At 38.2% G+C, this 25,450-nt stretch overlaps 1 long non-coding RNA gene across 1 annotated transcript; it reads left to right on the top strand.

Moving 5' to 3' along the window:
• Positions 1-788: 788 nt before the first annotated feature.
• LOC135156893 (uncharacterized) lies at positions 789-5,270 on the top strand. The gene is made up of 4 exons (XR_010295937.1): positions 789-892; positions 2,585-2,751; positions 3,521-3,633; positions 4,575-5,270. It is a non-coding gene; the product is annotated as an uncharacterized LOC135156893 (long non-coding RNA).
• Positions 5,271-25,450: the final 20,180 nt, after the last annotated feature.

Below are 25,450 nucleotides of genomic sequence, written 5' to 3' on the forward strand. Positions count from 1 at the left end.
ATAACTTATTTCATGTTGTCCGTGATTGTAGTAGTTACAGACAATTTCCATTGACAAAACAGTAAAAAACAAAAATAAAAAACAATGACAGACATAATAAACAAGTGGAGCGCCTCTGGCTGTCTCACCTGCACCACACAATTCAATATAGCAGCAGTGCTGACTTTGAAAACTACTATGAAATAATTAATTAAAAAAAACACCATTCATATAATGATAAAATACTATGTTCATTGACAACAATAAATGACATTTGATCTTGATCATGCGACCCAAGACTTGTCAGTGATACTTGAATACCCCTATAACCACATTTTATAAACTTTGAAAGTTATGACAGCAATCTAATAATTACCTCCAAAATGGCCAAAGTTCAATGACCTTAAATGACCTTTGACTTTGGTCATGTGACCTGACACTCACAAGAGATGTTCAGTGATACTTGATTACTCTTATGTCCAAGTTTTATGAACTAGATCCATACACTTTCAGAGTTATGATGGTTATTCAATAAATATCCCCAACATGACCATGACCAAAGTTCATTGACCTTACATGACCTTTGACCTTGATAATGTGACCTGGGGGGTGTTTCATCAATATTTTCGTCCGACAACTGTCAGCGCTGACTAAAATTGTCAGCGCTGACAATTTAGTCAGCGCTGACAAAAATTCGTTTCATCAAACTCTCGGAGCTTCTCTGACTATTGTCAGAGAATTTTTATTTTACAAATCGTCTTGAACGAGGTTCGCTGACTAATTAGGCCACGCCCACTCACAAAGTCGTGAAAAAGATGTAAAATTGGTTGATGTTTTCGCCACGACGATTCGAAATGAAACGAAGACATGAGAAGAAGCGAAGGTCCTCGTAGAGGTGAATGAGGATTTTACCGTAAGTAAAACCCTTCAAAATGTCGTTCATATTGTATGTAAGGTGATTGAATTATTCGTTGTGCGTGATTATCAAATGAATTACAAGAAAAGAGGATCTTCTGGCAGGACCCCTGTCGATACGATCGGTGAACTTGACAGTACAAAATCCAGTCTAGTCCCATACCCGTGTTTCTGTGTCTGTAGAACTATCTCAGGTCCAAACTAACGACACGGCTCACGGCTGTCACGTTTTTATGATCCGCACATGGCTGCAATTTTATAAATTTTGCAAAGAGAATTCTTTATATTGTTCTACCTTTATGTCATTCTATGTTGCAAATCATATTTTTTCATTTCCTTTGGTTTTGTAATAATTTTGTTGCTCGGTGTGGTCGGAGATATCCTTGATCACCAGGCAAACCAGCGTGTGCAATTGTAAATGTACACATATCCAATGGGGCCATCCTAATTCTGTGTTACAGAAATTGGAATTGAACAGGAGCTAAATCACATGGTAATAGTGTGAGTGGTAAATTTGTAAAGTGGATGTTCTCAACTATTAATGTAGGCTTAGCCTTAGCAAGTCACAAGTCGAATGAAGTGAAGGCTCTCGACAGCTGGCGAGGATTCGGGGGGGGGGGGGGGGGGGTGATGCGATTGTGGCAGAGGTGCGTTCACACCCAATAAAAATTAAAATCTAGATATAAAAAAATTATTAGATCTAACTAAGTCTAAGTTTTAAATAGTGCAACCGGCCCGTGGCCGTACTGGTATAGCTTATAGGCCTAGATCTATCTTAAATTATCTTTGACTTTGCGCACCCAAGTGAAATGATCGAGCCATTGCATAGCTCCCTTTTAAAAAAAAGATTGATCGTCCAATTTGGGGGAGAGGAAATAATTAATGCTCTTCATTTGTGTGCGATTATGAAGTTTGTTTTGCTTTTATTTTTCTAAGTCAATTTTTTAGACAAATTACTATTTAGCATGAATCTGCAATAGCATCGGTGTTATTGGGGTAAATAAATTAAATTATTGTTGATAATGTCTCTTAATCTATTTTTTGAAAAATACTGTCGTACCACATAAAGTTAGAGTCTAGTCATACCCAACCTTAAATAGCATGTAAAGGTTAAAGGTCTCTTCATTAGAAAAAAATATAGGAGAATATGGAATGGATCTCATCAATCCCAAGTATTTTTCTGCCTTGAATCTCATATTAAAGTTCCATTGAACAAAGGTCACAGTCCAGAAATAGTTGACAGTTTGATGGGGATGCAATTTGCTGCAGTTATGAATTAGGAGCCTATTCATATTTTTTATTAATTTGATCGTGGCTTTTAACCGGCAAGGTATCCAAGCGCTATTGAGTTAGAAAAAAACTTTTATTTTTATTTTTGAATTAAAAAAAAAAATTATTGAAAAAGCTGTTTTACTATTTTGTATGGTTAATGTGTTAATTACCGTCTTGTTTATAATCAAGTGAAAATTATATGAATTAACAAGGATAAATTGTTGACCGATTGTTGGTAAATTCTATAAATTTCAGGATAATAAAAGAAGAAAAATGATTGGTATATTCGATCATTCCCCTTTATGAAATGTCAACAATATTCATTGAAAGTGCAGTATTTTTCAATGATCACTGTAAATCTACATATTTTCTTTGCTACATGTATAACAATGTGATATTATTAATATTTTAATTTCAGACTATGGACATTTGAACAGTATGCAGAAGAAGACGGATCTGGAACTAGAAAGCAAGGCTCTGACTGGTCTACTACAGCAAGGAATGTGCCAGCGGCCAATCTGATGAACATGTGACAGAAGATTTGGCAATGGGTGAAGAAATACTGAGATTGAAATGCAACCACAGGTAACATGTAGACTAGTAAAATGCGATAATGATTAAAAAATAATGAAGGATATTGTTTTGGTTGCAGAATGTAAAATCATAAAAACCCACATCAATGACAATGAAATCGGACTGTGACCAGATTTTCTATTTAAAGTCAGTTTGAAATGCAAACATTACATAAGCATGAAAGACATAATAGATTCAATATATTTTGCATGTTAGCTGCAGGGTCAGCAGAACGGTTTTGAAAGTGAGGGGGCTGAGCCGAAAGTGGGGGGGGGGGGGCTGACCAATGCAAAAAAGCATAAGCAGATGGTCAATTTTACATTTTTGTACATGGTTTTGGAAAACAGTGCGGGGGCTGAAAAATATGAAATGACCATCTGGTTATGATTTTTTGCATGGTCAGCCCGTTCACTGTAAAAACCGTTCCGCTGACCCTGCAGCTAACATGCACCCCCCCCCCCGCCGGTTTCCGGAGCCCCTGCTCTCACCCCTCAATCCATTTAGCACTACTTGCTCATGTGTATGTACATACAAGCTACATTGTGAGGAATAATTTCACTTTTTAAGTTTCTCAGCCAGAGCATATGTCATTTACTATTGTTTGTATTTTTTATTAACATAATAAAAACTTGAACCCTTTATTTACCCCCTTCTATATGAAACCTGGTAATCAAAAGATGTTTTATTTCCTGTTTTTAGACATGTACATATACATGTGAGAAGAAATACCAGATTATGGCAAATATTTTAATTAGTTATTTCAATACTATTTTTCCTTCAGGTGGAGGCTTCAACCAAACTTTTCAGACAGACATGAGATACAAAGTTACACAAGTATAAATGGTTGAAGGTTTAGGAGAGCCAGACAAGAAGGCAGGAAATGTGATGTCACTTGTAAGTTAAAACACACTTATTTATGACTGCCTCACTTTGGCGAAGAAAGTAAAGTCACATTAAAAAAAATATTAAATTACTGGTACTGCTCTCTTCTTTATTTGGTCTACTCAAATATTTGAAAACAATGACATCTATAAGTGCTTAGATGCTTAATGGATTAATGGTGATATTTATTGGACAGTTGTAAAACAACCAATATCAATCAATGCTAGATGGTGTGACTTGCTTTCTATTGCCAAAGTAGTAAATGAATGTTCCATTGTTCTGCATTCCTATTAGACCCCCCCCCCCCCGCCCCATCACCATCTGCTTTGTATGGGAGTAACACTGGAAGATTACCCCCCCCCAAAAAAAAAAAAAAAAAAAAAAAAAAAATTATATCTCTTGTAGGCCTGTATAAATGTAATGCCTACAAAAGCAGTCATGAAACCTCATTAATTCAAATGATCTTGGTAGGGGGGGGGGTGCCTCAGGATCTTGCCTGTTGATTGTGCACTCGCTTCAGAAATCATGCTGCTGTTCCTGATGGTTTTTTTTTAATTTAATATGATAACATGACTCTTGCATGAAATCAGCATTTGGCTCAAGAAATAAAGACCAAATGTGATAATTTTGGATTTTGACTCCCTTTCTTTGGTAAACCAATGAGAACCAATGAGAAAAACCCAAGTCTTAATAAAAAAAGAGGAAATTTTAATCATTTTCTTATGCATTTCTTTGTTATTAACTTTTTTGTTTTCATTGTTTAATAAGGCTTTGGTGACAATATTTTAACCATTTAGAACTTAAAGTTCTTATTTCAAACATTAGAAATAAAAAAAATGTAAGTTTTAACAATGATAATTAAATTAAGAATAAATGACTGATATCAATAATGATGGAAATTGATATCTTTATTAATAAAATATCACATGCTCTATAAATTAAATCCATTTCAGTTACTTCAATGAACATGGACAGCAGCAGGAGCAACAACAGCATCAGCAGCTGAAACTACAACTGCAGTAATAGATGCAACAACCACACCGACAACATCAACAGCAGCAGGAGCTCCAACAACCATGCAGAGAACATCGGGCGCAACATAAATAACTTCATCAAGAGATGCAACAACCACAGTGGTAAACATCAACAGCAGTAGCAACAACGACAGTAGAAACAAAGCCAACAGCAAGGATTCTAACAAGCAATCATACAAGCAACAACACAAGCGACAACATCAATAGATGCATCAGGAGATGCAACAGCCACACTCGTAAACAGCAGCAGTAGCAGCGATGACAACAGCAACCACACAGGCAACACCTTGAGCAACATCAGTAGCAAAAATAACTAATTGCACCAGGAGATGCAACAACCACACCCACAACACCAAGAGCAGCAAAAACAAACAGCAATTCCAGCAATCACGATGACAACAGCAGCAGCAACACCAACAACACTAATGAACATTGAAAAAACTTGTACAAAAGTCAATGAGGTCGCATTTTTCAGACATTATCAGACATTATTGATTAAAAAATGCACAATGATTTATTTGGGTTAAAGAAAATTATGTTTGAAAAAATGTGTACATTTGAAGATGTTTCCTATGTATTGATTGATATAATATAGTTTTAAAGATGAAAATATTATTCTTGAAATGTCTACTTTTTATTTGTCATTGACTAAAAGTAAATACATTTTCTTTGAATTTTCTCAATGAAATGAAAAATAAGCAATTTATTAAAATGTTATATTAAAAATCAACTGAAATTGATCGATTTTAGCTGCAAAGGCCCTCAAAAGGCTGATTAGTCGGTGAAAATTGGATTAGTCGGTGAAAATAAGTTTTGTCGGTAGGTGAAGGCCACCGACCAAATTAGTCGGTGGTTTCCAATAATTTGTCGGAGAAAATCACCGACAAATTTTCATGAAATGGAATTTAGTCGGTGATGGCAAAATTGTCGGTGAAAATGAAATTAGTCGGTGAAAATCACATTTAGTCGGAGAAAACCACCGACTAATTGTTTGATGAAACGCCCCCCTGAAACTCGCACAGGATGTTCAGTGATACTTGATTACTCTTATGTCCACGTTTTACGAACTAGACCAATAAACTTTTTAAGTTATGATGGTAATTCAACAAATACCCCAACTTGGCCAAAGTTCATTGACCTTACATGACCTTTGACCTTGGTCATGTGACCTGATATTCGCACAGGATGTTCAGTAATACTTGATTACTCTTTTGTCCAATTTTCATGAATCAGATCCATAAACTATCAAAGTTATGATGGTAATTCAACATATACCCCCAACTTGGCCAAAGTTCATTGACCCTAAATGACCTTTGACCTTGGTCATGTGACTTGAAACAGTAATACTTGATAAACCTTATGTCTAAGTTTCATGAACTAGGTCCATATATTTTCCAAGTTATGATGACATTTCAAAAACTTAACCTTAGGTTAATATTTTAATGTTGATTCCCCCTACATGGTCTAAGTTCATTGACCCCAAATGAGCTTTGACCTTGGTCATGTGACCTGAAACTCAGGCAGGATGTTAAGTATTACTTGATTAAGCTTATGTCTAAGTTTCAACTAGGTCCATATACTTTTTAAGTTATGATGTCATTTCAAAAACTTAATCTTCGGTTAAGATTTGGTGTTGACGCCGCCGCCGTCGGAAAAGCGGCGCCTATAGTCTCACTCTGCTATGCAGGTGAGACAAAAACATTATATAAGAAAATTAATTCGATACCATTTTTAAAAATGTTCATTTGACCAGAATGTCACTATATAAAGAGACTCTCAACAGAAATTGAGCAGCTTTGGAGCTTTATTTTAATAGTGAATTATCTATAGCAAATCATACATCATTCTTTAGAATTGATCAGTATTTTATTACAGTTGTTTCATCATCTTTATTTCTTTAAGATGATATTGCTTCAAATGTTGAGCTGATTCTTTCAATTTTCATATCAGGGTGATATTTTCATAAGTAAAATTGTAAAGAAAAAAAATGTGATTACACAATTTAAAAAAAAATGAAAATGCATAAAAATTAGAGAATAATCGTCCAGTGTGTTACATGTATGTCTTCAACGCTGTGGAGCATTGTGGCCCAGTGGATTAGTATTCTGACTTTGAAACAGAGGGTTGTGGGTTCTTATCCCAGCCATGTCGTTATTTCCTTCAGCAAGAAATTTATCCACAGCACTGCACTCAACCCAGGTGAGGTGAATGAGTACACGGTAGGAAGAAATTCCTTGAATGCTTGAGCGCCTAGGCAGCCCAGCTAAAGCCGGGGTAATAATAATAGCAGGGCATGCTGGGAGAACAGTTTTCAGAACTGAAGTGGCTTCCCTGGGTAAATATACCTACATGTATATTATTCAACTTGACCTTGACAGAAAATTGAAACAATTTTACTAAATGCTTTTACTACATTGTATGTGAGTCTTAATTTGCTTTATAAATTCAGAGCATTTTGCGAATAAAGTCAAGGTTAAATAACTTTTTTTTTCTGGTCCCGCTGAATAAATGAATGAATTACCGGTATCATAAATTAATTATAAAATGAGTCATCTCATTTTTGTTCATGTTTTAATAGTAATAGGTAGAGGTCCTTGGCACCTACTAGATTATACCCAAGAGCTATGGTTTAATCATGGGATTTGTAGAAAGGCCTGCTTTGGGCTCTAATGTCCCATGTGTTACCATCACAAAATAGCTTGGACTTGCCCCAATATAGAAATATCAAACACATAAATTTCATCAAAGTCATATGTAAAATAAGAAAGTTACAGGACTTACATGTCTTAAAGAGTTCTTAATTTTCACAAAGAAGTTACGTTTGTACATTACCTCAGTGATAAGCAATTGAGAGAGTCAATGATCTCACTCACTCACTATTCCTATTTGTTTTTTTATTGCTCGAATTATAATAATTCAAGTTTTTTATAAGGTCCCTCTTAAACCACGCAATTTTCATCCAATGGTACATGTATTTCCACATGTTCAGGGAGGAATAAATCTTTGTTCCACATGAAAATTAATTGAAATATTTCTTTTAATAAAAAGCATGGTGGGTGTTGTCATTGATCCCCTCATTTGCATACTGACCAGTATATGCATTTCTTGTTTTGTGAAATCAATCAAAACTGTTATAACTGTCTCATTTTACTTCCAGATTGTGATGAAATTTTCAGTGTTTCATTTTTCTCTTTTTAAATGGTTAGGGGTGGACTTGTCCTTTAAAAGTCCTTTCAGTGGCTTTTTTTTTTTTGCCTTATCTCATATTTCCCATTTGTGCTGTATAAAGCTAGTCTGCTTTAATAGCAAAGACTTATAATTAACACTTTAATTTACCAAGTCTGGAGTAAAGACTAGATGCCAAAGGCTCTGTCTGCGTTGAGCCAGCCATATAGTGAATCAAGTCTCACAAACTTCAGACTCTTCATAATGCACTACATACATGTAGTGATTCAGTTTGCTTTTCACCTCCCAGGCACAGGTGACGCCAAACAAATACTACTAATAATAATAAATTTAGGAGTCCCGGGAAATTTGATGTAATATACATGTGAACTGCGAACGCCAAGGGTCTGTGGAAACTCTGTGCATGCAGACTACACCAACACCCTGTAAAAAGGGAAGCCATGAAGCCAACATCCATCACCAAGCACCCTCCTCCTGATCACTCTAATTGTCAGTACTAACTTCGCAAATGTATGGCTTCTTTTACTTGCACATCATATGCACACATGCACTGTCCGGGGGGGGGGGGGGGGGGGGCACTCACATATATTGGTGGTACGGGGATGTACCGCTTTGATGAACCCCCTTTTCAGACCTAATTTTCAGTTCTCTAGAAACTCCGGATGACAAAAGTTCCATTCAGAAGCCGCTCCGCCCCGTTTGCAGGACCCCCCCCCCCCCCCTTACGAAACATCTCAGTTCCCTAGCCCGGCAAACATTGTCCAGCGCGAGCACCACATGCGAGAGTTGCACCCATGGCTTCACAACTCCCTCCATAGGTAGCTCAATGCACCGCTAGCGCCCACTTATACCTGCACAGCGCTAGCATGCACCGTACCTACTGTCCCGCGATTCTGTTCTGTAGACCGTTTTTCACACTGCCCAGTATATATTTACTTCCCAAGACCCCGTATTTTACCTTTGTCAGTTTCTTAGACCTCCATTTCAGGGTTTCGTGAGGCACACCCCCATCAAAATATAATTTGAGTGCCCCCCCCCCCCAGGCACTACCACCATTACATGTGCATGAACTTCCACCTTGGACAGCTGATATATAGTGGCCTTATGCAAAAGAGCCTTGCCCTGTAAATATTGACATTAAAGGCCTCGAGCAAACTTTGGCTGATGGAGGATTAACTTTATGATTGTTACGAACAGTATTTCTCGCTTGAGCTCTGAATGTTGCCTTGGGCTATGCCTTCGCAGCATTTGGATTCTATGTTGCAACAGTGTGCGAGAAACATGTATCATAATTATCCTGATAATGATGAAAATAATAAATCAGAGTATTGATGGTGATAGAAATGATATGGGGCATCATGGTCTAGTGGTTATGATTCTTGTCTTTCTATCTGAGGGACGAGGGTTCAATTCCTAGCCAAGGTGTGTTTTCCTTCAGCAAGAAATTTACCCATATTGTGCTCCACTCAACCCAGAGGAGGTGAATGGGTACCCACCACGAAGAAATTCCTTGAATGCTTGAGCTTCTACATGTAGGTAGCCAAGCTAAAGCTGGGTAATAATAATAAAAGCAGGGCCCACTGGGAGAACAGTTTTCGAACTGAAGTGGTTACCCTGGAAAAATATACTGTTATTATTATTAATTATTATGACAAGAACAATATCTTCATAACAATTAAACACTAATATCTCATTTGTATTAAGTTCTGTATTGTTACAATAATATCGAGGAATATTTGTCACTTGTCAGATCAGAAATAGTTGGATAACGGGGACTAATTTTGCTTTCATACCAAATTTGATTACCAGTAGCATTTTTGGTCATACTCATAAGCGAAAAACTCTCAAATCCAATTTAGTTCTTTACAGTCCTATATTTTGAAAATCTGCTAAACAAAAGATATTTTTTCGTAGAGCAATTTGCGATGCTAATAGCATCTATACTATACATGTATATAGGATAGGCCTGGGAAGAATACCCTTTTTGCCATTCGATTGTTCGCCAGAGTAAACAATCGATTAGTTCGATTAATCGAGATTCCTGGAATATCAGAAATCACACACACAAAAGTTGACCTACTTCCATGACCTACCGGTAGCTGCGCTAACTGTATGATGGGAGTGGAACTTGGAATAAATGCATTGTATGTACATACAAGGAACATGTACTTGCTCTGTTTTGTCATTTATCCCACCCTCACTGCACACAATGAACGAATAGCAAAGGAGATTGAGAACTGTGCGTGACCGCTATATGGTGCATGGATGTGTAATATGTATTATCTATGCTTGCACTTGCTCTGGTATGTCATAATTCCCGCCCATGAGTGCACACAATGGACGAATAACAAGGAGTTTGAGAACTATGTGCGTGACCTCTAGAATGCATGGATGTGTTGTATGTATTGCGTATGTTAGTATATGAACATACATGTAGGTCCCGCCCATGAGCCCATTCCAAGAACGAATAGCAAAGGAGATTGAGAACTGTGCGTGACTGTGAATGGACGTGTTGTATGTATTGCGCTGATGCGAACGTAGATCCCGCCCACAAGCCCATTCAAAGAACGAATAGCGAAGGAGATTGAGAACTGCACGTGACTGGGAATGGATCCTATTCGTTCAGTCATTGGGGGGAAAGTTAGGAAAGCGCATCCGGCGGAAGGAAATGTGTCAATCAAACCCACCACGTACACGTACCCAAAGATAGAGCTACTTGTGTTACGCAGAGAAGGGAATTTTGCGGGGGCCTATTTCGTGGGCGGTTCCAGTTGGTTTAATAGGCTCTGCCTCAAAACTACCTCGTACAGTGACAATGCTTTCGCGCACGTGGTAAGTCACTGATATTGTTTGAGTGGGCGGGTATAACATAATATAGCAAGTTCGATACTGAGGTGTGGCTTCTCAGGACTGATTCAGAGGATTCGCGTACAAGTTAACTATTATGACAATATGGGCGTATTTGTTAGCGCTTTTGGAATGATTATTGGGCGTGGCTGTAATCACATACAATGTATAATGAGCAAACTGAGCTCACCCGACTCAGTGCGTCCAGCACAGCGCCTATAGAGACGTACGTGCACATCAGCCCAACACATCTGAATTGTGCGCGGTCGCCGCGGCTTAGTCGTCATTGTGTGTCATGAAAGAGATACGATCTTTGGAATTCGTTAATTTTAGCATAATTTTCATTTGATATCTTGCACTTTGTTTTCAAAAATCTAAGTTTACAGTCATGTACTTTTGATAATCGAATGTTTCAAATCAGTAATCATCATCTGGCGAACATTCGATTAGTGAAAAAGTAACATTCGAGTGCAGATTGTTGGCAAACTGATCGAATGCTTCGATGGATCGAATTTTACTCCCAGGCCTAATGTAGGAAAATTATTCCCTTGATAATTTGAAAACTTGGACTGATGTGAACAGTCCTGAGTTCATTCCAATGCAGCTTGAGACATCAATCATGAACACTCTCAAGTTGAATGTCACACTCATCAGTAGTCTGCAAACACAGACTCAAATTTGACACTTAAACAGATTATATTACCGGTATACCATCATATGTACTGTAGGGTGGAGAATAGACTCCAAAGTTCAAACCCTCAATCCGGGTGACACAACATTTGCTCCAGCGACAGTTGCTCCTGGCTTTATTTCATCTTAAGGATTAGGGTTAGGGTTGCAATAGGGTTTTATGTTAGGTTTAAAGGCCCTGTCACATCATTTCATGCAAACCTGGCATGCAGGGATTTTCCACCACGCGACAAGTTTTCTGCGGGCAGACAAGGATTTATGCATGTTTTGCGTTCATCTTTACCTGCTGCAAGCATGTTACTGTCTACTTGCGAGGGTGTTGCGAGAGAATGTTGAAACTGATCCGTGTACGGGCGACATACGGGCGTTGCAAGGTACCTGCGTCATATCTGCGAGTTACTTGCGTGCGAGCTGCGTGTGGGTTGCCAGGGGATATCATCTTACCTTTTAGTCAGTTCCTTAGACCCCCCCATTTCAGAGTTTCGTGAGGCACTCCCCCAACAGTAAAAAAACTAAACTTTTTGGTGATAGGTCCTTTTTAAGCTCTACCCCATGTCTTTGGAATACTCTTCCAGCTTTCCTCCGTTGTATCCCAAATATCACATCGTTTCGATCCAACTTAAAGACGTACATGTATCTCATGAAGAAAGCATTTTCAACATAGCCCCATTTACAGTGTCCTTGATATTTTTCAATTTTTTTTTTTGGTTACATGATTTCTAATTTCACTTTTGTTTGTATATTTCGTATGTTCTACATTGTAAAGCGCTTTGATATGGATTTCATGAAAAGCGCTATATAAGACTAAGTTATTATTATTATCATTATTACCTTGGTGATATAGCAAAGGTGCTCAAAAAACGTAATTTTCTTGGCGGCAACCAACCTGCAACTAACCAGTAGAAAGACAGTAATTCGCCCTCAACATGTTACACGTATGTTGGCAGTATCATGACCGTTCCATACTACAATGTAGTAATTCACCTGCATTATGCATGTAGAATGCCTCATGGGTCATTCCATGGTAACTCGCGTTACAAATAATGGGTACATTTTGGGGATAATGTGCACATATCTCTGTAAATCTTAGGATTTATGAGACAATTTTGTCCAATAAAATGAATCCAAAAAGAAAAATAAAGGATGAACATGTCTGAATTCTTGAATCGTTGAATTTCGGTAACTCGCGTTACAAAAAAGGACATGGTCAGTTGTACAAAAGCATATTTGGGGAAAGTCTCCTCATACTAGACAATCTTGATGAAAGTTTTCCTACCTTGAATTGATAGTGGGTTATGACTTATGAATTAACAATGTCAAAGTTGTGAAACAATAACCCTGTAAAATGTTATGAGATGTTATCTTGGTAACTCACGTTACATTATGTCCATTCAAATAAATTTGAAATTTTCTTACCCTTCCTGCAGCATATTTTCTTTTAATTTGATGTCAAATTGAGAATAAGTAGTCCCATATAAATTTGTTGTATGGTTCGGATTCTCCTATAAGGAGATGCGTAAAAAATATTCTTTGAGGCTATTTAGGAACCCCCTTTTTATTCATGAAATTCAATATGAGTTTAATCCAAAATTTTGATTTAGATTTTGGAAAATGTCCACTTTCGCGTGGAATGGCCCTCCAGATAAAACATAATTTTCAGCGCATGGCCAGAGATTCGTGGGCAATCTGCATACCTCAAGCGGGTTAACTGCGTGTGACTTGCGGGTCTTCTACTGGTGTTCCGCATGGAACCTGTGGGCAATCTCCCGCAACTTCCTTATGTGAAAAACAAGGGTACATACACTGTGGTGCTAAAAAGTTAGTGAACCCCACCAGAAAATAAACATAATTTAAAAGTATTCAGCTAGCTGGGAATGAAAACAATATTTCCATGTTTATTTCCATGTTCAAAACATTCAGAGAACTCTTCTAAAAGCACCAATAAACTTACTTTTATCGGTCTATCTATGATAATGATCTTCTTACTTTCTGCTTTAATGTGATATGTATAATGTGCCATTTTGGGGATTTTCAATATATTTCTACTTTAAAACACTAGTAGATGGCATCTGGGGGGGGGGCACTCGACCAAAAAAGTAGTGGGTATGTGCCGCGGGCGAGACAAAAAACGGGGGCCTTGGAGCAGGCTTATTGTAAAAAGGAGGGTCCTCGGAACGGGCTTCGGAACGACAAATGTTTTTGAAAACGGGGGTCCTTGGAACGGGTCGCCTGCGTATGCATCCCGATGGAACAGGCATACGTGCATGCAGCTAGCCCGGCGGCACAGGCGCCGGGTGGCTAGCGCAGATGCGATGGTCAGACAGCGCTCTGCGGCCGCTTTTCACAAAAATTGCGGCTCATTGTAGCAGATCAATACGGCTGGAACGTCGTAATAGAAAATATGCGAAGCTTTGGAGCGGATTTCTTTTTTTTTTCTCGATAAGAAGAAAATGCTATGCTTTGGAGCGGCTTTCTTTGTTCTTTTTCTCAATAAGACAAAAATGCTATGCCTTGGAACGGAAATTTGAGTGTAAAAATGGGGGTCCCTCCCCGTCACATACCCACTATGCATTATGTACTGAGTGCCCCCCCCCCCCCCCCCCCCGGGGATGGCATACAGTATTGCACTGGTAATATAGGGCTATGCATACACAAACCTGTATTGCATGTCCAGGTACCAGTACATGTTTGTGTAAAGTGTATAGTCCTATTTATACCAAGTCATTTTTTTTAGACGAAATGCCCTACATTGTGATGACCTTCCACCTTGGACAGCTGATATATAGTGGCCTTATGCAAAAGAGCCTTGCCCTGTAAATATTGAAATTAAAGGCCTCGAGCAGAACAGAAATTTGAGTGTAAAAATGGGGGTCCCCTCCGCGTCACATACCCACTATAGTCCGGTCTGTTAGCGTAAAAAACACCCTACTTGTGGACACGGTGGACAAAAGCATGATTTTTTCTCCAGACCTATGTTTATGTATAAGAATTAAAAATGGGGTATGCTCCAAAAAATCTGGCCGCAGGAACAGTGAAAAAATTGGTGAAAATGTCAGAATTTATGAGTTTAGATTGGTGTGTTATATAGACTAGCGCTAGTGCAAAACTCAATAGCAGTGCACTATTTTTCATTGGTTTAGTTCTTGAATTCAGACCCTTTTTGAACAGATGTTCTGTTTGTCCTCACATCTCAATGCACCAAATATCTGAATGCAGATCCTAAACAAGCCGAAGGGTGGCGGTGGAGGGGGTTGAATGTTGGTGTGTATGTACATATTTTGGTCTTGGGGTAAAGATGTGCAAGACACATATTTTGCATGTGTTGGAAATTGTGTTGCCATGGTAACAGTGTATTATGGCAAAAATCTTGCAGTTAGAACTACTTCCTCTGTTTTCATCCGATTCTCATGAAATTTGGCACACACATTGGTCTTGAGATGAAAATGTCTAAGACACATTTTTGTGTGTCTTTCAGAAATTTTGTTGCCATGGTAACAACAAATCATATGGTGAAAATTGGGAAAAAACTTACAATTCAAAGTGCTTCATCAGTTTTCGATCAATTCACATGAAATTCGGCACACACATTGGTATTGAAGAAAAGATGTACAAGGCACTTTTTGTGTGTGTTTCAGAAATTGTGTTGCCATGGTAACAACATATTATATGGCAAAATTTAGGTAAAAACCATGCAATTTGAACTGCTTCATCAGTTTCAAACCAATTCTCATATTCAAATATGGCTCACACATTGGCCTTGAGGTAAAGACGTGCAAGAACCTTTTTTTGCATTTTTCAGAGAGTGCATTGCCTTGGTAACCACATATATGCCGGGGAAAACTCATTGTGGATCAATCTACTTCTCAGTTTTCAGCCTGTGCTCATAAAAGTTGACACAAATATTAATTTTGGGTAAAGATTCATATTTTGTGTTAAAGGGGAATCCAGCCTTGGTCATAAACTGTTGTGTGGAAAAGGAGAAAAATAAGAATGGTGAAAGTTTGAAAGAAATCGGACAAGCAAAATAAAGTTATGGCTGCTTTAAAATTAAGATCCCTAAGGCTACTAGTATGTAGATTTCAAATTGGCAACTGGGTACATGTAGGTAAATTGTGACAAGGGGTGATGCCGCAAGGACAACTTTCCCATTGGCCTTATTGTACTTAATTATCAGGATTTTTGGTTTTCTCCTAAATCCCTATTCCATTGGGGCCGTAAAATAAACCCGGTAGTATGATGTTTTATGTCCTCATGAAAGAAAGATATAATTTGAAGTAAAACTTTTGAAAAAGACATTTTAGTCAATTAATTATTCCAGTACATGGAAGAGTGGTCCTTGCCTTACATCACTATGACATCACATAAGCGGCCAATTTGAAGTCTTCATGGGTATAGTGATTACCAATGTTTACAACTTTTATATATTCACAACTTTCTTATGGTTTGTCCGATATTGTTCAAACTTTGACCAATAAACTTGTCTGATTTTTCCTTTTCCTCTAAAAACAAGTGTTTATTTGGGTTGGATTCCCCTTTAACGTCATATAATACATGTAGCGCAGGGTATTAATCACCTTCAATAATATTTAAAGGTTCTTTTTTTTTTGGGGGGGGGGGAAGCGGAGGAGGTCCTTAAAAACTGACAACATAAAAATATAGAAGGTTCAAGGCCATGACCATTAGGAACTTAAACACTCTTAAAGAAAGCAACCCTTCCATTTTTTTTTTTGGGGGGGGGGGGCTTTAGAAAATTGCCACATAAAGAGTAAAAGGAAATTATTACAACTAGGATCTTATCCCCCCCCCCAAAAAAAAAAGGGGGAAGAAAAATCCTTTACACTTAAGCGTATTAATTTAAAGCCTAAAACATTCTGCTTTGATAAAAGATCATTTCCGGTGCCCAATTAATCGATGTTTTATTTATCTTCTTCTACTAAGTCTTTGTTCATTTCAGTTCCTACTCTGACTTTCTTACATCACTTTTTTGCACTTTTGAGCTTTATAGACCATACCTTCTTGTTTTGTTTCCTCTCCCCCCCCCCCTTTGTCTCCCTCTCTAATTACATTTTTCTTTGCTATTTTAATTCATTATTATCTAGCAACAATTATTCCATTTTGAATGCTTACACCTACACCAAAATATAATACCATGACATTTATTTTTTTTCCTCATAATCTTTTAAACTCCATTTTGGCTACACTCTGTCCTGAATAATACTATTAGCAATATCTAATGTCTACTTTAAAGAATTGAAGAAATGACTGTCATGAATTATATTTTGGTAAAGGTGCATCAAATTCATATTAACAAGGTTGCAGCATTCAGAATGGAATAACTGTTGCTTGACAAAAGTGGATTTAGTTGTTTTTCGAAAATCCTCTGTGAAAATTTTAGTTTTATCACTGAGTTTTCCCATTCCTGCAGTTACCACCATCTGAAAGGGATATGACTAGAATATAATTATATGTAGAGAAATAAAAGTCATCATTTGCTCAATGAACAGTGAATAAGTTTGTCTCTACTCCAATGGAAAATTATTTGCATTTTTTTATGACAGTCAGAGTTAGCATCCAACAATTTTGCTACTGAAACTTAATTAATATTCATTTTTTTACAATGGGAGATGTAGGATGTATAAAGCAGGGGCTGTCACAGAAATATACTGAAAAATTTAAATGAAAGAAAATAGAAGGCTAAAATTTATTGTGCACATATGTATATTTTTGATATGGTATGATATTGAGTCATGGATTTGCAAGTGAATTTCTAAAACAAGTGCAGAGATTTTTGTATATATATATAATTCTATAATTAGTTGCATGATTAAAGGTACATTTTTGATATGTCAGAAAAAATATACTTGGAGAGAGAGAGTTAAAAAAGGAGAGAGGAAACAGAAGATGGTATGGTGAAGCTCAAAATCAAGAGTGATGTAATATAGTTAAAAAGAAAGAGTAGGAACGGACTATGAATAAAAGACTGAGTAGGAGAATACAATTTTTTATCAAAGCAGAATGCATTCAACTTCAAATGAATGGTCTGAACTCTGAAATGCAAAGGACTTACCTTCTAAGGGGGGGGGGGCATTTTTCTGCTAAAAAAATATATCAGCCCCCTATTTTTTCGGGGAGGGGGGGGGGTTAAGTTCCTAGTCATAATCCTTTTAACTTTTACTTTTATGAGGTCATTTTTTGAAGCCTCCCCCCAAAAAAGGAGTAATGTATCGCTTTAAAAATGCAAAAACCCCTGAGGGGCAAAGGCGTAGACTGGTTTGAGCATGGGGAGGTAGAACTAACAGTGGTATGGGGAGGGGTGCACATCTTGGGGAGGTGGAACTAAGGTTTGGAAAATCAGCTGTTGAAAGTAGAAGGAGTACACATTTCGTTTTGCTTGCCAGTGTTGGAACTCCTCTGCCACAGCGGAAGGTTTCACATTCACCCAGTGTACCCCCAGCCTATGCCCTTGAGGGGATGCTTATTTTAAGAGTGTTTATCATGTTTATGTTCCTAATGGCCACCGCCTTTACCTTCTTTTTTTTTATGTCAGATTTTAAGAACCAATCCCGCCCCTCCCCCCAAAACCTAGAAATATTACTGAAGTTGATTAATACCCCCACACTCTGGCGTGAACATTTTAATGCAGTTTAGAATTTAATATGAATCTTTACCCCAAGATGAATATTTCTTCCAACTTTTATGAGCACTGACTAAAAACAGGGGGAGTAGTTTGATCCACAATGAGTTTTCCTGCATTTCTGGCTATCATATGTGGTTACCATGGCAATATACTCTCTGACAAATCCCGGGGGCCAGTGGCCCCCCCCCCCCCCGGATTTGTCAGAGAGTATACTTCCATTGACGAGTGGATACCATGCGCGACCATGGGGTCTCGAAAAGCACCCTAAAAACGTATTTTCCATATTTTCTGAAAATGCACCCCTTAACAAGTATTGGCGTCTGAAACCCTACCCTTAACAAGTATTGGAAACAAAACGATACTCTTGGCAAGTATTCCCTGAAATGAACCCCTAAACAAGACATATATTTTATTGTCATGTCACGGGTCCGTCGGTCGTCGGATTTACCTTTACACAACATTTGGTTTTAATACGGCCCCACCTTCCACACCTCGCGCGAATCGGACTCTAAACATGTAATGTTGCATGGGGCAAAAAGGACATCCTTTATAAAACATTTTAATTTTGTTTTATCATCCCCGCAAATTTGAACCTAAACACGTAGCTTTCCTAGCGAAATAGATACACTTTTTTCATTATTTTTGAGTTTTTGACACCCTTATCACGTTACGTACGTAACGTGCCCTATCTTGAAAAAGACATCCTTTTTACGTGTTTTTCTGGTCGCGCATGGTATCCACTCTTCAATGTAAGTGGCCCCCCGGGTGAAAAATGCACACAAAAACAATGGTTCTTGCACATCTTTACCTCTAGGCAAATAGGTGAGCCAAATTTCATGAGAATTGGTTCAAAACTGATGAAGTAGTTCAAATTGCACGGTTTTTACCTAAATTTTGATATATAATATGTTGTTACCATGGCAACACAATTTCTGAAACACACACAAAAAGTGCCTTGTACATCTTTACTTTAATACCAATGTGTGTGCCAAATTTCATGAGAATTGATTGAAAACTGATAAAGCAGTTTGAATTGTAAGTTTTTTTTCCCACTTTTCACCAAATGATATGTTGTTACCATGGCAACAAGATTTCTGAAAGACACACATAAATGTGTCTTAGACATCTTCACCTCAAGACCAATGTGTGTGCAAAATTTCATGAGAATCGGATGAAAACAGAGGAAGTAGTTCTAACTGCAAGATTTTTACCTTATTTTTGCCATAATACACTGTTACCATGGCAACACAATTTCCAACACATGCAAAAAATGTGTCTTGCACATCTTTACCCCAAGACCAAAATATGTACAAACACACCAACATTCCACCTCCTCCACCCCTTCGGCTTGTTTAGGATCTGCATTCAGATATTTGGTGCATTGAGATGCGAGGACAAACAGAACATCTGTTCAAAAAGGGTCTGAATTCAAGAACTAAACCAATGAAAAATAATGCACTGCTATTGAGTTTTGCACTAGCGCTAGTCTATATATAAGACCAATCTAAACTCATAAATTCTGACATTTTCACCAATTTTTTCACTGTTCCTGCGGCCAGATTTTTTGGAGCATACCCCATTTTTAATTCTTATACATAAACAAAGGTCGAGAGAAAAAATCATGCTTTTGTCCACCGTGTCCACATAATTTCGCTAACAGACCAGACTACTATGCATTATGTACTGAGTGCCCCCCCCGGGGATGGCATACAGCATTGCACTGGTAATATAGGGCTATGCATGCATACACAAACCTGTATTGCATGTCCAGGTACCAGTACATGTTTGTGTAAAGTGTATACCGGTAGTCCTATTTATACCAAGTCATTTTTTTTAGACGAAATGCCCTACATTGTGATGACCTTATCTCTTTTATTTTCCTTGTCAGTTTTCTATGGAGACCAAATGCCCTCATTTGTGATTGAATTTTGGGGACAAAGTGCAACGCCTATAAAAAAAAGTTATTGTCAGTCTATCCATTCCCAGCTGTACATGTAGGTCCTACCTGTACTGTATATAGATGTAGGCATGCAACATGCGGATATATTATATAGGCCTACTGAGTTCATTTTTCTCATGGCAGAGGTCATGGAAGGGGGGGGAGGGGCTTCAACCCCCCTCCCCCACTGAGGAAAAAAACCCTACAAAAACACTTTTCTGTTGTTTGGTCAGCTCCCCCGCCCCCCCCCCCCAAAATAAATATATAAAAAATAAATCAAAAACATTCCACAGCCTCTGCATGGTTTGGTACACTACTACATATACATGTACATATGTCCATTAACGCCGTCATCGATAATATAAACAATGGTTCTTTTATTAATCTGGAATCAGTTGCAGAAAGATTCATAATCAATCGAAATTCCATAAATTAATTGCAACTAACAATCAGAAGCATATATTTTGGAATTGTAACTGATTTTGTATTACATTTGCAATTAAATGCAACTCTTTCTAAAACAGACCCCCTGATGTCATTTATTTTTGTTGTTCTTGAGCTTATATTACATGATTTTTAATAATTATTTGGAACCTTTTTTTTAATGCATGCCCATTAATTTCATTCTGCATTTAAAGGCCTATTACCCTATTAGTCACTGCAGTCGAAGCTTCGGTAATTATTATTTTCCTTTTATTTTAATGCATTGGGAGAAGATTGCCCATGATTTTGAGTGATTTTCGATTCTCGTGTGTTTTTAGGAATTTTTTGCTGTCTACCATACCCCTGCCAACATAGGTAGCGCATCTAATATTATCTGAAGGAGAGCAGCAATAGACATTCTACTTTGATCGATGAACAGGCTTAGTCCTACAAATTCATCGAGTAAACTAAACTAGACTAAGTACAGTGTATGAATAATACATGTTGGCTCAGTAGCATACATGTACACTGTACAGGATTGTAGAATGCATACCGTTTTAGTCTACTGTGCAAACCCTTCACTCTGAATTTGCACTGAATTGAAACAGCAAGTTTTGTATGTGCTAGTCTTTGCGTAGAGACCACGGGGGGGGGGGGGGGGGGCACCAAGTATATAATGCAATTTCTACACTCAAATTTCCGATCCAGGGCATAGCATTTTCATCTTGAGAAAAAGAACTAAGAAAGCTGCTCCGAAGCATAGCATTTTCTTCTTATCGAGAGAAAAGAAGAAAGAAATCCGCTCCAAAGCTTCGCATATTTTTCATTACACCGTTCCGGTCGCATTGATCCGCCACAATGAGCTGCAATTTTGGTGAAAAGCGGCCGCAGAGCGCTGTCCGACCATCGCCTCTGCGCGAGCGCACCCGGCGCCTGTGCCGCTGGGCTAGCTGCATACATGTATGCCAGTTCCATAGGGATGCACACGCAGGAGACCCGTTCCAAGGAACCCCGTTTTCACAAACATTTGTAGTTCTGAAGCTCGTTCCGAGGACCCTCCTTACATTAAGTCCGCTCCAAGGCCCCCGGTTTTTGTCTTGCCCGCGGCACATACCTACCACTTTTTTGGTCGAGTACCCCCCCCCCCCCCCCTGGGTAGAGACCATATTCTTTACCAAACTTTTAATCACAGTCTGTGCCTGCAGACTAGCATAGATTGACTTAATATATATCACAAGGTCAAAACCCTGTACTAGTATTCATTCAAATCCATGTGTAGGCCTATTGTGCATTATATTTTTGAATGGGTATGCAACAGGGAGTTGCCTGACAGTACTAAAGTACACACACACACACATTTTACATACATGTACTATGCACTACACAATACACTCCTGTACACATTTGTGTACTACTAGTATAATAGTAAGCCTTTCAGGTGTAACCATTGAGTGATTAGTTGTTGTGAACATGGACCTATTACGAATGGACATTCAACGAGAGCATTTTATGACCACCACCTGTTTCCAGCTGTCAAAATTGCTGTCTAACCCTTAACTTTCTCTTTACGCGGTTTTTACGACGACCGCCCGGGGCGATTGTTTACACAAGCTCCTTTCGGCCGATGATCGTCACCGATCGCTCACTGGCCCTCTTTCGACCAAAGACGGTCATGTTGTAGCCCCGATTGCCAATAGGGAAAGTCCCTACATTACCTAGAATGCAATGCGCAGTTCATATCCGGTTTTTCAGTACATTATTTTAGGCTGTCTATAATGTGCGATTGTCGTCTGTCCATCAAAAAAAATCCTGTTAAATTTCATCAATCCTGTGGAATTTTATGCCCAAATGAAAATCAACTTTTGACCGAAGATAAGCGCTACTATCGACATCAATACTGTCCGAAAAAGATGAAGTTTTAACGTTTTTCCGCAGATTTTTTCGTCGAATTTCAACTGCTTTTTTGCCGTAGATATACGGATCTGCAAGGTGATGTCAATGCATTTCATTTCCGGTTGTTAGCGATGTACGTAAAAAATACGTTTATGCACGCCTGTTTTCTTGTTTCTGCTATCATTTTCATAGCGCTAAAGTTCGCTGCTGTGCGTTGCTTTTGATAAAGTGAACGAACAACATCGCAATGGGTAGGAGCAGCGTACAATTGATGTCCGCTGTCCATCAGTGAGAGCGTGTTTTACGACCAGCTTGATGGGTGTCAGCTGCCAGCGCTCTGTTTATAAAAGGATTAGCGGCGACGGTCTTTGGGTCAAAGGAGGGGATTCGTTGAATGTCCATTCGTAATAGGTCCATGTTGTGAACAATGCGAAGCTTTAATTTTAGAAATATATATATTCAGAGATGCCAAGTTCAAAAAAATGTTGTACGTGAGATTTTCATGACTCGGCGTCTCTGCGCGCGCGCGGCCAGTACTTACACTTGTACGTTTCGAAAAGGCGCGCGCGAGAGATATGGGCTTTATCATGATATCGATCCATAGGCCTACTACAAAACCATCCCATGCACGCACGCGATTCATCGTATAACGTACTAGCTGTGCGCTGACTGCACTCTCAATTCGTCTCACGTGCCGAGGTAGACGCGACGGCGGTCGGCCAGTGCGTAAAATCTACCGAATAATGCTACTTTTTTTCTTTTTTTTCTGTCGGGTCCCTATGCGTGAGAAAAATGGGTGCCATGCGTGAGATCGTGAGAAGGACCCTGGATGCGTGAATCTCACGCACAATGCGTGAGACTTGGTAGCTCTGTACATTGCAATTTGGATTTTTGAAATCAGACGAAGCATTGAATTTTTCTTGGTTTGAATTAGTCCCAAGATATCATTGACAAAGTTCAAATCAATTATTTTCTTTGTTTTTTTTAGCCGTGACACCATTTTAGCCAAATTCTATTGCACTTACTCTGATTGGTTTTGTATATTGCTATAATGAAGCAATGCAGCAAAATTAGATTTGGCAGAGTTTATGTGTAGGTTTTCAAGTTAAGTAAAAGGTCAAGTCCATCCCAGGAAAATGTTGATTTGAATAAATAGAGAAAAATCAAACTAGCATAACGCTGAAAATTTCATCAAAATCGGATGTAAAATAAGAAAGTGATGACATTTTCAAGTTTCACTTATTGTTCACAAAACAGTGATATGCACAACTCAGTGACATGCAAATGAGACAGTCGATGATGTCCCTCACTCACTATTTCTTTTGTTTTTTATTGTTTGAATTATACAATATTTTATTTTTTACAGATTTGACAGCGAGGACCAAGTTGACTGAACCATACAGTATTAAACAACGCTAATTCCACATATTCAGGGAGGAATTAATCGTTGTTTCACTTGACAATGAGAAAATTAGAATATTTCATATTTCATATAATAAAATACAAGAGAAATAGTGAGTGGATTACATCATCAGTCTCCTCATTTGCATACCGACCAGGATGAGCATGCACATGTAACTGTTTTGTGAAATTAAGCGAAACTTTAAAATGTTATAACTTTCTTATTTTTCATCTGATTTTTATGAAATTTTCAGTGTTATGCTTGTTATATATTTCTCTTTTTGTTCAAATCAATATTTTGTTGGGGTGGAATTGTCCTTTAACCGCTTGTAAACAATTTTCTCCAAGATCTTAGGAAATATTGGCAAAAGAGCTATAGGTCTGTAATTTACGATTTTCTTCTTGTCATCTTTTTTTAAAACAGGAACAACTTTAGCTACCTTTAATTTCGATGGAACTATTCCATGAGATAAAGAGTTATTAAGAATAACACATAAGGCGGTGCTGCACCATCCCGAGTTTGCTCAATCTCGAGATTTTAGCCCGATGGACCCTCTTCGCGATTAATCTCGAGATTCAAGAAACCCCCTCTCCACCAGAGGCATCGATGCATTATGGTCTGACTCCGTGAAAAAATAATCCCGAGTGCGTCTGCACCTGCGAATTAGTGCGCTATTTTGCAAATAATCCCAAGTTGACTTGGGATTGCAATCTCGAGATTAATCCTACGAACTAGCGCGATAATTGAGTCTCCATTGCAAATAATCTCGAGATTGTTCAGATCGGGATAATTTGCCGGATCAGAAATAGCGCACTAATTTGAAAACTCGGGATGGTGCAGACGGCCCTATAGTGGTTCAACAAAATAATGAATACATTCCTTAACAACCCTAGGGGCAATATCATCAGAACCACCTGACTTCGATGACTTAAGCAAGCGAGCACATAATACGCCCGCTTGTAATGCGGAAAATTGAGTTATTGGTCAAGCATGAAAAGTGGAAGGTGGCGACTTCACCTTTGACCTTCTGACCTCAAAATCAATATAATTGTTCGGATCTATGCTAGTATCATACACACCAAATTATATGAGCCTAGGTTCACTTAAACTAAAGTTATCGCGTTTACAAGGACTTTAGAAGGGTAATAGATGAAAACAAGTCAGTGTGACCTTGACCTTTGACGTTTTGACCTCAAAATTAATAGGCTTCTTGGGATCCATGCTAGTATCATACACACCAAATTATGAGCCTAGGTTAACTTAAACTGAAGTCTGAAGTTATCGCGTTTACAAGGAAAAGTTAACGGACAGACGGACACTGAGCGTGATACCATAATACGCCCTGTCTAGGATGGGCCTATGAGCGTATAAAAAGAAAAATCAAAGAAACAGAACAAAGGAAATTTGAGGGAGATTGAGTGAAAGTTATAAAAAAAATGCTATTGCTGTGTGTACTATGTTGACAATGCAACCAAGAACAAATATCATGATTGAAGAGATGTTCTACTTGTAATATGAGGATACAAGTTTCACACATTATACCATGGATGAATTACAGTATTTGTCATATCAGAAGTGAGCAAAAAGATATTGTTTGGGTATATTTTTATTGTCCTAAGGGGATAGTTGTATGTGCGTGTCATCACAGATCTTGTTTGCATTTCCAATGGGGAAGAAGTGTTCTTGACATTCAAATTCTCAACTTTAATATTATCTGTCAAATTTTACTCTGACTTTTGTTGATCTTATAATGCTTTCATTTTTCTGCTTTCCCGCAT

This window comes from Lytechinus pictus, chromosome 15 (genome assembly GCF_037042905.1).
Source record: "Lytechinus pictus isolate F3 Inbred chromosome 15, Lp3.0, whole genome shotgun sequence".
NCBI lineage: Eukaryota > Metazoa > Echinodermata > Echinoidea > Temnopleuroida > Toxopneustidae > Lytechinus > Lytechinus pictus.